Genomic DNA, 13,544 nt, shown 5'->3' on the forward strand with positions numbered 1-13,544 from the left:
CTCTATGAATTTACATACCTAGGATGGTTCATATAAATGGAATACTATAATATGTGATTTTTCATGTCTGGCTTCCTTTATTGAGTACAATGTTTTTGAGATTCACCCATGTTGTGAGACTTGGACCATAAGAACTGATGCTTTTGAACTGTGGTGCTGGAGAAGACTCTTTAGAATCCCTTGGACTGCAAGGAGATCAAACTAGTCAATCCCAAAGGAAACCAACCCTGAATATTCACTGGAAGAACTGATGCTGAAGCTCTAATACTTTGGCCACCTGATGCAAAGAGCTGACTTGCTGGAAAAGGGGACAAGAGGGAGGGGACTTAGGAATACCTATAGCTGATTCATATTGATGTTTGGCAGAAACCAATACAATACTGTGAAGCAATTATCCTTCAATTAAAAATTTAAAAAATTAATTTAAAAAAGAAAAATCTAACTTTCCTCCCATGTTACCACTTTTCTTTATTACTACCCTATTGTCTACCATGCTGGCAAAGTGAGTCTTTTAAGAAAATACATATGATTATACACTTATTATGCTTAAAATTTCTCATATGCTGCCCATGATGATAACAACAGTTAATAGCTTTTAAGCACTTATTAAGTACTAATATACTATGCAAAGATTTTATAAATAATATTGTATTAAATTATCAGAACAATATTCTAAGGTAACATCTCAAAGTGAATGGTCAGGAAAACCCTGAGGATCCTGGGGATCACTAAGCCCCTTTCAGAGGGTCCATGAGTTCAAAACTACACGTATGATACTAAGATGGCTTTTTCACTTATTCTCTCAGAAGCAAACATTGAAGTTATTTAGAGCCTACCGAGCAAAAGGTGTCATAACATACTGAAAGCAGCAGATATGAAAACTTAGCTTTTTATCAATCCAAACATTAAGGGTATTTGAAAAATGTAAAAACCACCATTCTTATCAACATTTTTTATTTGGAAATAGTTACTCTTCATAAAAATATTTATATTAACATGTAATGGGTTTGTTCCTATTTTTAAATGAATAAGTATTTTAAAATTTTCTGTTTTAAATTCTGAATTAAATTCAGAAATTAAATATACATAAAATGCACATATAATCCACACAAACAAGAGCTTTTGGGTGATTGACATTAACTTCTAAGAGTGCAAAGGAGTCCTGACACCAAAAAGCTTAAGAAACACTATTCTAAGATTTTCATCTCCATTTCACAAACGAAGAAATCAGGGGTAAGAAAGTCAAGTTACTGCCTAAGTGGTAGATCAAGATTCATAAGGCTGTAATAAAGCTTCCAGAACCCAAGCTCTTAATTACTATTTTGTCCTTTCCTATTAATATTAGCTATTTATCACCTGGATCCTATCCACTTATCTTCAGGTAATTGTTCTTTCCCTTATGTTATCTTCAGGTCATCAATCTCCCCACTAGCCTGAGTTTCATCAGACAGAGGTATTTCTTAAGCTATACTACAATTCCTATAAGTTAATATACTACAAGATTCAAAAATTGGAATCAAGATTGCCAGGAGAAATACCAATAACCTCAAATACACAGATGACACCACCCTTATGGCAGAAAGTGAAGAGGAACTAAAAAGCCTCTTAATGAAAGTGAAAGAGGACAGTGAAAAAGTTGGCTTAAAGCTCAACATTCAGAAAACTAAGATCATGGCATCTGGTCCCATCACTTCATGGCAAATAGATGGGGAAAGAGTGGAAACAGTGACAGACTTTATTTTTCTGGGCTCCAAAATCACTGCAGATGGTGACTGCAGCCATGAAATTAAAAGACACCTGCTCCTTGGAAGAAAAGCTATAACCAACCTAGACAGCATATTAAAAAGCAGAGACATTACTTTGCCAACAAAGGTCCATCTAGTCAAAGCTATGGTTTTTCCAGTAGTCATGTATGGATGTCAGAGCTGGACTATAAAGAAAGCTAAGTGCCAAAGAATTGATACTTTTGAACTGTGGTGTTGGAGAAGACTCTTGATTGTCCCTTGAACTGTAAGGAGATCCAACCAGTCCATCCTAAAGGAGATCAGTCCTGAATATTCATTGGAAGGACTGATGCTGAAGCTGAAACTCCAACAATACTCTGGCCACCTGATGTGAAGAAGTAACTCAGTGGAAAAGATCCTGATGCTGGGAAAGATTGAAGGCAGGAGGAGAAAGGGACGACAGAGGATGAGATGGTTGGATGGCATCACCGACTCGATGGACATAAGTTTGAACAAGCTCCAGGAGTTGGTGATGGACAGGGAAGCCTGGTGTGCTGCAGTCTATGGGGTCGCAAAGAGTTGGACACGAGTGAGCGACTGAACTGAATTGAACTGAATATACTAAGGTAGTATACTCTTCCAAAGCTTTCTTTAAACCAGACAAACAAGTTTTGCATCCTACCAATTATAGATAAGATATAATTCCTTGGTTCTGGCACCTTAAGAGTTTTGTCTTAAAAACAAGTCTCCCAAAATGTCCAGTGATACCAACAATTAACTAGTCTTCCAGTGGACGTGTTTTGAATCATGAAATCCATCCGTAAAGTCACTGCTCACATGTACATTAGGTACAATGTACTCATTTCTACAAAGCGTCTATGAACTGAAAAAGAAAAACAATGCTAAACGGTAAGCCACTAAAGATCATGTACAGTGCTAAAGCTGATTTCCTAAACCATCACAGCAAAGATGCCCAGACAAGCTCTTTTTCTGCAGGCATTTTCTTCTTCATGCTGCCTGTCCTTTCTAGTTGACTGGGGGAAGTGAACAAATTGATTTTCACAAGATGTAGCTCCAGTCCCCACGAAGTTGCTTCGTCTTTTTTAACACCTAAAACAATTCCTCAAAAGAAGCCTATATAGGAGGCTCAACTCTTTCTAAACATAATCCACTGCACAAGGTAGATTTCTCACTCCAGGGCAAATTGTTAGGTCTATAAGCACAGCACTTAACTAAGTCATTAATAATCCATCTGAAATCAATGGCTCCGGGGTAATTACCTGTGGTTTTCCCATCCCATCCAAACAACTTTTCTCTGTTCTAACAATTCTCTATTGCTTAGATCTTCTGTTTCCATTTTGTATTACTCACTCTGTATTTCTTATACCACTAGCATATTGGGGTCCAAAAACATACAAAAAGATCTGTCCTCTGTTTTTATAATTAAGGGACGGAAATTTTAATAACTAAAATGAAACTAGGAAAGTTATGACCTACCTAGACCAACCTAGACAGGATGTTAAAGAGCAGAGATATTACTTTGCCAACAAAGGTCCATCTAGTCAAGGCTATGGTTTTTCCAGTAGTCATGTATGGATGTGAGAGGTGGACTATAAAGAAAGCTGAGTGCCAAAGAATTGATGCTTTTGAACTGTGGTGTTGGAGAAGACTCTTGAGAGTCCCTTGGACTGCCAAGCAATTCAACCAGTCCATCCTAAAGGAAATCAGTCCTGAATACTCACTGGAAGGACTGATGTTGAAGCTGAAACTCCAATACTTTGGCCACTTGATGCGAAGAGCTGACTCACTTGAAAAGACCCTGATGCCAGCAAAGATTGAAGGCAGGAGGAGAAGAGGATGACAGAGGATGAGATGATTGGATGGCATCACCGACAATGGACGTGAGTTTGAGTAAATTCCGGGAGTTGGTGACGGTCAGGGAGGCCTGGCGTGCTGCAGTCTGTGGGGTCGCAAAGAGTCAGACACAACTTAGCTACTGAACTGAACTGAATAGTAAACTAAAATCTTCCTTATTCTTTCTATTCGTATTCTAAAATATGTATCAATTGTGCATGTGTATCAATATGTATCAAAATATGTATCAACTGTGTTATTAGTTCATCATGCAAGTTCTTTTTTCAATTTCCTCATGTAATGCCCAAGTTAGTCAACAAAGAAAACAGTTAAAGATGCTTCAACAGGCCTCTTAGTGGTCTAGTAGTTAAGACTTCGTGCTCCCAAGGCAGGGGGCACAGGCTCATTCCCTGGTAGGGGAACTAAGAGCCCAGATGCCACACAGTGGGGGGGTAAAAAGTGCTTTGGCTTTTCTAGGAAAGTAGTTTCCAAGGATCTGCAAATGACACATGGTAATATACATAAAAATGCATCACTCAACAAGGGTGTCAGGGAAGTTACACATCAAATCAGGAAATCAGTGAGTTGAGGAAAACATACCTTCATTGTCTCAATGTGAATTTTTTCATTCAATACCAATAATGATATTCTGATATTTCCATGGAGAAGTGGGAGAAGAAATCAACCACCCCAAGTTACAGAAGTAATTTACTATTTATTTCTAAAATACTACAGCTGAGACATTATTACAACCTAAATTAAAATGACAGGGGCAGCATTAACACAAAAGGAAAATATTGCCAAACTAAAATTCAAAAACAGCAAATGACTGCTAAAGACAATGACATGCATGAATGTCATAATCAAAATGTTGAGCAAAAGAAGCCAGCCACAAAAGAATATATAGTTGGCAATTCCACTTAAAGTTCAAAAACAAGCAAAATTCTTTTATATTATAAGTCATAACAGTGCTTGACTTTGAGCCAAGGGCAGGTAGTGACTGAGAGGGGCATGAAGGAGGTATTATATATTGGAAAGGTTCTATTTTTTTATCTGTTCAAGGTCACAGTTATATGGGAGTGCTGTTTTATGAAAATTCATTGAGCTGTACATAATCTGTGTACTTTTCTTCATGTACACTTTCCATTTTTAAAAATGTATTCAAGAACAAAAAATGATAGAACAGTGGAATATTTTTATATCCTGATTCTAAAGTTTCATTTTAGTTCTTTTTGTATTCAGTATCCAAAACTTTAACCTGTCAAATTCAACTATTCTCTCAAAGGATTTCTTCACTATTATCCAACCAATTTTAAATGTATTCTCCTACAACAGAGTCAATCAAATATAACAGTTCTTCCTTTAAAAATACCATTCTTTTTCCTATTTCTCAAGTCTTTTTCAGGTACACCAAACATTGGTAGCTTGGCCAAGCTTTTAATTTAGACTTAATGGTTAGAGATTAAGACTTCTAGACACCACATGTCATTATTTTTCTAGACTTCCCACAGCAAAGCACTCTATCATCACCTATAAATTCTCATGTAATATCGCCATCCTACCAGATCATATTTCCAACACAAAACAGTGTTGAGAATTTAGAAAAAAAGAAAAGGAACTGATATTACATTAAAACAACAACAAAAAAACACTCTTCATTTTGTTGAAATCTCTAGAGAATCAAAAGTGAAATAGAATCAAACAAAAATATCAGGAAATGTCAGTTTACTTCCCCAGGAGCAGAAACAGTTATTCTTATACCCAAAGCCTGGAAAGAAACTCAACTTGCATGCATACCTAATAACTGCAATTATTCAGTCTCTCTCCTCTTTGTCATAACAAAACCATATACAGTATTCCAAGCCAAAGGGGGAAAAAAATTATCAGGACCATTTTACTTCTCAAACAGCTGCAATTCCATTTAAGACTAATAGACATTCTACATGGTGCTTTGCTCCTATTGAGTAGCTTATGACTTGAGTTCAGTTCTTCAGCTACAAAGAAAGGCTGAAAACAAAGCTGAACAAAATCTTGGCCAATGTTTGCTTATGAAAATATGCCTCTTTCACAAACTGAATCATTTCTTGCCACTGACTCAAGAGCTTCCCACTCCTTTTGTTACCCAACTTCTACTTCTGGAAGACTGTGGTAAGGATGGGAAATGAAGTATTAATATCATTAACTTTCATTTTGCTATTCATCACTTGCTTAAAATGATCAATTTTTGTTAATGGATCTAGTAATTTTTATTTAGAAAGCAAATAACTTTTCTTTAATGGAAAAGAGTTTAAAATTTTAACCGTATAGGAAATTAAGAACACAGATCTTTCAAGAAACTATAATTTTGTTTCTAGAATGGCATATAATTTTTCTTTATTTTTTAAGATAGCTTTTCCCTACTCAGAACAGAATGTGGTCACTGTTGATGATTTAGAAATTTCAGAAAAAACTTAAAAAAAAAATCACTCAAGACAGCCATCAAAACATACTAGTATTAATTTCTCATTTAAATGCTTTCTTCTCTGCAATCACCCTGTGGGTTTTTTTTTTCAGTCTAACTTTATTGAGACTTTTGATGGCTAAGTTGAAGACATCACTCAGTAAATGTCACATTATACTAAAAAATATGTGACTTATTTTCAAATATCTTTTGATATTGATTTCTAACATAATCCACAGTGGTAAGAGAACAGACTCTGTATGGTTTCAATACCTTTAGACTATGAAATTTTTGCATCTTGTTTTATGTTTCTGGATATATTCAGTGCCTTTTAGTTTACAGTCTATGGGAACTTGAATAGAATTTGTATCCTACTGTTGTGTGAAAATTGTATAAATCTTAATTATGTTGAATTGGTTCACAGTGCTTTCCAGGTCTACTATATTCTTCTGCTTCTCTGTATATTCATTCTATTAATTTTGAGAGTTTGATATTAAAATTCCAAACAAAAATCTTAATTTATCTACTTAAAAAATAACTGTAATATATAGTGGGAACTAATGTAACTTTGTTCTGTATTTTCCAAGTCTCCCGTAATGTGTTATCATACTTTCATAATTTAAAAGATAAAAACTAAAAAAAAAAAATCCTAGTATTTTTCCTTCCAGTCATGTCTACACCCATGCTCTTAAAACAAGAAGGAAAAAAACTGCTGACATTGTGTCCTGCAATTTTTCACTTGCATTTTCCCTTGCGATTATCTTTACATATAATGAGCATTTTTCTGTCCTTAAATGCTCTTTATTGCTTTAACATGATTTTTACTAGCTACATTGTCATCTACTATACAAATATAGAATACAGTATCTACTGTACTTGGTTATTCACTACTAAACTTTAAATTCTTTGACTACGTACATCCCTTTACCTATCACACATTTTGTAGAACTATGCAGAATACTACTTTGAAACCAACCTCAAAAAAATTAATTTAAGCCCTGCCTGCTTACCTCTATCTTTCCCTGCCCCACCCCAAAGTCAGAAGAGAATAAAACACCACAAGCATTTTATGGTAAAATCCTCTTTGTGTGTAAAACCACTGCAGAGGCAAAGTTGGGTTTATGAAATAACTCGACTAATGGAAAAAAGATATGAATGCTTATAAGCCTTAAAGGTAATTTGAGGCTTTGTGTATCCTAATTTGTTAACCAAGGGAAAAATGAGAAATAATGGCATGTATTTTTCCCCATTATCATAATACATTTTTGAAAACAAAATTCTTAAGGCTAAATTGACAATTTCTAATTATGAGGAATATCTCTGATCCCTTCAAAGTGGGATTTCTGGATTTTATACTGTATTACTACCTAAATAGGATGAAATGCTAATGACTACGGCGAGATGGTATGGTAATGCAGAAAACAAAGACAAGTTTCATTTGGTATTTGAAAAATGCAGATTACAATACTGCCCATAAAGTGCTTTTGAATCAAATTTGCTAACTTAATTTTTCATGTTAAAATAATTTAAATTTACATTTTCTGCAATTTCTAGTGCTTGTTAATGGAGAGGGTCAAGAAACATGAAAAAGTTCATTATCACAAGTGAAGAAAAATAAACATTAACACAAGGTATTAATATTCTGCCTATAAAGTTGGCAATGATTTTTAAAAAATGATATTTGGTGTTAGCAAGGGGGTAGGGGTAGTAAATACTTTTCTGGAAGACAATTTGGCAGTATGCTGCTGCTAAGTCGCTTTAGTCATGTCCGACTCTGTGGGACCCCATAGACAGCAGCCAACCAGGCTCCCCAGTCCTTGGGATTCTCCAGGCAAGAACACTGGACTGGGTTGCCATTTCCTTCTCCAGTGCATGAAAGTGAAAAGTGAAAGTGAAGTCGCTCAGTCGTATCCGACTCTTAGCGACCCCATGGACTGCAGCCTACCAGGCTCCTCCGCTCATGGGACTTTCCAGGCAAGAGTACTTCCCTCTTAATTAGAGATCCCACAGTTCTCCATCTACATGTAAAATGCAATCTTCACTCACAGGAAGACTTAACCCTGATGCAGATACAATCAAAACTTTGCTATTAATTAATAGATACATCAATTAATTTCCTGGGCTCCAAAATCACTGTGAATAGTGATTGCAGCCATGAAATTAAAAGTGCTTGCTCCTTGGAAGGAAAGTTATGACAAACCTAGACAGTGTATCAAAAGCAGAGACATCACTTTGCTGACAAAGGTTCGTAGTCAAAGCTATGGTTCTTCCAGTAGTCAGGTACAGACGTGAGAGCTCGACCATAAAGAAGGCTGAGCGCTAAAGAATGAATGCTTTTGAACTGTGGTGTTGGAGAAGACTGTTGAGAGTCCCTTGGACCGCAAGGAGATCAAACCAGTCAATCCTAAAGGAAATCAACCCTGAATATTCATTGGAAGGACTGATGCTAAAGCTGAAACTCCAAACTCTGGCCACCTGACGTGAAGAGCTGACTCATTGGAAAAGACTCTGATGCTAGGAAAGATTGAAGACAAAAGGAAAAGGGGGCGGGCAGCAGAGGATGAGATGATTAGATAACATCATCAATTCAATGGACATGAATCTGAGCAAACTCTGGGAGATAGTGAAGGACAGGGAAGTCTGACATACTGCAAATCCATGGGTCTGCAAAGAGTCAGACACAACTTAGTGACTGAAAAACAACAACAAAATAGATGCATCAACATCAAATATTTTGGGCCAATTGACATTATTCAAGTTTAAACTGTTGATTATTTTTTTCCAGTTAACAAAGATTTGGATGTCTACCATATACAAAGAACATAACAGTTTCCTTCATAGCTCTAGGTAGCTAACTAAATGGAAAAGCACTACTATGCAATAAAACTATGCAAAAGTAATCTACTCAATTGAGAGGTGTAATGATCTGCCAAAGGTTATAGAGACCCCAAAAACCCATTTATGAAGTTACGGATATCTTACTTCACACATGCATTTCCCTGAGAAAACAAATAACTAAAACATTACTTGTTACCTAAGTAATGTGACTAAACTAGGCAAAAGCATTGTTTTCATCCTATTAGTAACACTAACCTATACAAACAGCTTTTACTTATTTCTAAAACAATTAAGATGCCCATCGACCAAGAGAAAGTGAAAGTGAAGTCTCTCAGTCGTGTCCAACTCTTTGCGACCCCATGGACTACAGCCTACCAGGCTCCTCTGTCCATGGGATTTTCCAGACAAGAGTACTGGAGTGGGTTGCCATTTCCTTCTCCAGGGATCTTCCCAACCCAGGGTTTGAACTCAGGTCTCCTGCATTGCAGGCAGACACTTCACCCTCTGAGCTACCAGGGAAGCCCACCTACTAAGGAATACGTAAAAGAGGTGATTTTTTAGTTTAACCAAATTTTCTTCTCTTTCTGACTTCCCTGTCCTTAAGCAGGCTCAAAACATCATGGTGAACTCTAATTACAGTTTACTCCCCAAGATTCATCGAGACAGTTTACCCATCTAGTACTGAAAATGATATACCTGAAACATCTATTGCTGGTACGGTTCTTTCCATTAACACTGCCACTATTCATTCAAGCCCTCAATCGTTCTTGCTGGACTCAGTCCTTGCTAGCTTCCAGCCTCCTGTCTCTACCGTTACATTCTATCCTATGCATGATGCCTCTTAAAAGGTGCATGACTTCCCTACTCAGAAATCTTCAGTGGTAGAATTTTTTATGATGCAGAAAAATGCTTAAGATAGAAAGAATGGGAGGGGGAGCACAGACAAAAACTACATACTATACATACACTATAGCCTCAGTTATGTTAAAAAGCATGCCTGTGTATACATATGGGTCCAAGTAGAAGTGTAAACACACACACCCCTACACAAATAGAAAAGGGAGGGCCAGGACGAGGAAACACATCAACAGTGGCCATCTCTTACTGGTAAGGCTGTGGTTATTTTTACTTTCTTCTTTATCTTTACAGTAAACAAATTTGTGGTAAACGGTCTTTTAGTAAATAAAGTATCTCTACAAACCATTTGTAACGAAAATTAGTTAACGTTACAGTCATTAAAATACTTTTTAAAGAAATTTCACACGCTCCCCATTACCTATGAGTCTAATTCCTCATCCCTCAGCCCAACTCCTATTTCCCTCCGTTTAGTTCTTATGAGCCTTAATATAACCTGGGCTTCTTAAAGACCTTATTAAATCACTCACACTGTTCCTTGAGCATAACTGTTCTTTCAAACTCTGCTTGCTCCAGATCTTCATTCCACCTGGAATATGGTCTGTTTACATTTCCACATCAAAAACCTGTGTTCTTTAAAAAGTTAATCTTCAATGATCCAGAAATAGTAAGTACTACCACACCCCTTTCCCGGGTCCCCAGCTGACCATACTAATGGACTTCTCTGAATCAAGACTCCTCAAAATTCTCAGTTCAACAGCCCTAGGAAATCCTCACTAATCAATCTGTGTTGACATACAATATGAAACTTATCTGCCATTTCTGTAGCAATCAAATGTAATTGCCACTTCTCCCCTATCCCCAGAGTTCTTAGTACTCTTACAGAGCTATCTCCTCTACCTTCCATTAAGAATCATTTACTTAACTGTCTTATCTCCATTTTCTACTAGATTTTAATCTACAAAAGGGCAGTAATTATGTCTTATTCATCTTCATATCCCCTACAGAGCCTTGTAGGAAGTAGGCACTCAGTTGCTGAATTGAACACTTTCTTCTTTTGCTATTATCTCATCACTCAAAATGGCTAAGCACTCGGAAACTTTATTTTAAAACAAACTCTCCTTGAAAATCTAGGTTTATTTCATCAATTTTAGCTTACATTCCTACTTTAATAAGGCATTGTCTGATACCACTTGGTAACTGGGAGAGTTGAAGGACAGAACAAGACAATCTGAGATAAGACAATCTGAGATGAGACAGCTGAAGCCATTCTGAGGGTCTTAGATCCAGGTATGGAAGTTACTGAATTAAATTACCACATTTTTGGTTTTTTCTACCAGTCTCCTTAATCAAAAGCAAAATGTTATTTCTGACAACAGGGAAACTGAGCATAAAAAATACACACTGCTTAAGAAAGGAATCTTTTTTTAAATATGGAGAGATGAAAAGGAAAAACCAAAAGCTAAAACTCAAGTAAGTCATCAACAAAGTTAGGCAAGCAGTCCAGTAAAGTCATAAGAATCTGTATCTCAATAAGAAACCCAGTTCAAGAGATAAGGGAAGAGAAAAAGCCAGAAGTACAGTAAGACTCATGCTGCCATCTAGAGGTTAAAGGCTAGTGAAAAATCATTTTTCTCCTTAATCAATCAAGTACAATTAATTTAACTATTATAGATAGAAGTACAGGAATTATAAAGTAAGCCTGATATCAGGCTACAAAGAAGACCATCCAGAGTATAAGAAGTCTCTCCCTGCCCTTCTTCATGGATTAAAATAAGAAATTAACAAAGGTAACAGTTCTTTTTCAATGATTCAATGGATGTTGGCAATTTGATTTCTGGTTCCTCTGCCTTTTCTAAATCCAGCTTAAACTTCTGGAAATTCACGGTTCACATACTGTTGACGCCTGGCTTGGAGAATTTTGAGCATTACTTTGCTAGCATGTGAGATAAGTGCAATTGTGCGGTAGTCTGAACATTCTTCAAGAGATGGGAATACCAGACCACTTTACCAGCCTTCCGAGAAATCTGTATGCAGGTCAAGAAGCAACAGTTAGAACTGGACATGGAACAACAGACTGGTTCCAAATTGGGAAAGAAGTACGTCAAGGCTGTATATTGTCACCCTGCTTATTTAACTTATATGCAGAGTACATCAATCGAAATGTCGGGCTGGATGAAGCACAAGCTGGAATCAAGATTGCCGGGAGAAATATCAACAACCTCAGATACGCAGATGACACCACCCTTATGGCAGAAAGTGAAGAAGAACTGAAAAGCCTCTTGATGAAAGTGAAAGAGGAGAGTGAAAAAGCTGGCTTAAAACTCAACATTCAAAACACTAAGATCATGGCATTTAGTCCCATCACTTCATGGCAAATAGATGGGGAAACAATGGAAACAGTGACAGACTTTATTTTCTTGGGCTCCAAGATCACTGTGGATGGTGACTGCAGCCATGAAATTAAAAGACGCTTGCTCCTTAGAAGAAATGCTATGACAAACCTAGACAGCATATTAAAAAGCAGAGACATTACTTTGCCAACAAAGGTCCATCTAGTCAAAGCTATGATTTTTCCAGTAGTCATGTATGGATGTGAGAGTTGGACAGTGCCGAAGAATTGATGCTTTTGAACTGTGGTGTTGTAGAAGACTCTTGAGTGTCCCTTGGACTGCAAGGAAAACAAACCAGTCCATCCTAAAGGAAATCAGTCCTGAATATTCATTGGAAGGACTGATGCTGAAGCTGAAACTCCAATACTTTGGCCAACTGATATGAAGAGTTGACTCATTTGAAAAGACCCTGATGCTGGGAAAGATTGAAGGCGGAAAGAAAATGGGACGACAGAGGATGAGATGGTTGGATGGCATCACCGACTCAATGGATATGAGTTTGGATAAACTCTAGGAGTTGGTGGTGGACAGGGAGGCCTGTTGTGCTGTGGTCCATGGGGTCAGAAAGAGTCGGACACGACTGAGCGAATGAACTGAACTTTGTGTGTGAAGTCACTTCAGTCATGTTCAACTCTTTGTGACCCTATGGACTGTGTGTGTCTGTGTGTGTGTGTCTATGTGTGTGCGTGTTTGTGTATGAAGTCACTTCAGTCATGTTTGACTCTCTGTGACCCTATGGATTGTAGTCTGCTTGTGCACACACATCTGTGTGTGTGTGCATGTGTGTGTCTATGTGTGTGCGTTAAGTTGCCTCAGTCATGTTCGACTCTTTGAGACCCTAAGGACTGTAGTCTGCCCACAGGGTTCTTCTGTCCATGGAATTCTCCAGGTAAGAATACTGGAATGGATTCCCATGCCCTTCTCCATCCACCAAAAAAAGTTGCATCAGCGATTTCCCTGGCAGTCCAGTGGTTAGGGCTCTGTGCTTCCACTGCAGGGGGGACAGGTGTGATCCCTGACTGGGGAACTAGGATCCCATATCCAACGTTGCATGGTCAAGAAATAAAGAAAAGAAAGAAAGAAAAGCTGCACCAAATAATTTGTAGTGCAAAAACAACCTCATCAATGCAGACTACCAGAACGAAGTACCAGGTTTGAATGGGGAAGTCTCAATCTTATTTTACCATAAAATGTTATTCTAAAAACTGGTAGCTGATTAAATTAAGCCTAAGCACTGTCCTGGATTTAGAAAAGGCAGAAGGAATTCCAAAAAAAAATCTACTTCTGCTTCATTGACTATGCTAAAGCCTTTGACTGTGTGGATCACAACAAACTGTGGAATATTCTTAATGAGATGGGAATACCAGACCACATTACTTGCCTCCTGAGAAACCTGTACACAGGACAAGAAGCAACAGTTAGAACTGGACAGGGAACAAC

The 13,544-nt window shown here is 37.3% G+C and overlaps 1 protein-coding gene across 7 annotated transcripts in view; it reads right to left on the bottom strand.

Annotated features, from left to right (window-relative positions):
- Nucleotides 1-13,544, bottom strand: part of LIN52 (lin-52 DREAM MuvB core complex component) — a 112,715-nt gene that overhangs the window by 77,883 nt on the left and 21,288 nt on the right. For 3 of the 7 annotated variants that reach the window (XR_015134013.1, XR_015134014.1, XR_015134012.1), the window contains one exon: nt 3,467-3,684. The exons of the other annotated variants lie outside the window; for them this stretch is intronic. The gene's annotated coding sequence lies outside the window, so the exon portion shown is untranslated. The remainder of the gene's footprint in view (nt 1-3,466; nt 3,685-13,544) is intronic. 7 annotated transcript variants of the gene reach the window in all.

Source organism: Bos grunniens, chromosome 10, assembly GCF_055505025.1.
Source record: "Bos grunniens cultivar Pamir isolate PY7600 chromosome 10, Bosgru_T2T1.0, whole genome shotgun sequence".
NCBI lineage: Eukaryota > Metazoa > Chordata > Mammalia > Artiodactyla > Bovidae > Bos > Bos grunniens.